This window comes from Gavialis gangeticus, unplaced genomic scaffold (genome assembly GCF_001723915.1).
Source record: "Gavialis gangeticus isolate Ggan-Ray unplaced genomic scaffold, GavGan_comp1, whole genome shotgun sequence".
NCBI lineage: Eukaryota > Metazoa > Chordata > Crocodylia > Gavialidae > Gavialis > Gavialis gangeticus.
Window position 1 is genome coordinate 5,833,550 of NW_017729032.1, and position 358 is coordinate 5,833,907.

At 45.0% G+C, this 358-nt stretch overlaps 1 protein-coding gene across 5 annotated transcripts in view; it reads right to left on the reverse strand.

The window, feature by feature from the left end:
- The window catches only part of TENM4 (teneurin transmembrane protein 4), an 894,317-nt gene that overhangs the window by 309,868 nt on the left and 584,091 nt on the right, over positions 1-358 (reverse strand). The window lies entirely within an intron of this gene.

Below are 358 nucleotides of genomic sequence, written 5' to 3' on the forward strand. Positions count from 1 at the left end.
TAAGCCCAATGCTCCAGCCAGTTTTCTATCCACCTTACAGTCCATTCATCCAGCCCGTATTTCCTTAGCTTTCCTGGGAGAATGCTGTGGGAGACGTATCAAAAGCCTTGCTGAAGTCAAGGTACACGACATCCACCAGTCTCCCTGCATCCACAGAGATAGTCATCTCATCACAGAAGGCAATCAGGTTGGTCAGGCATGACTTCCGTTGGTGAATCCATGCTGACTGTTCCTAATCACCTTCTTCTCCTCCAAGTGCTTAGAAATGGATTCCTTGAGGATTACAATGCCATTGTTTTGCCAGAGCTCAGCAAATACCATAATATATACTAACAATATGCAACAACAGTCTGCATTA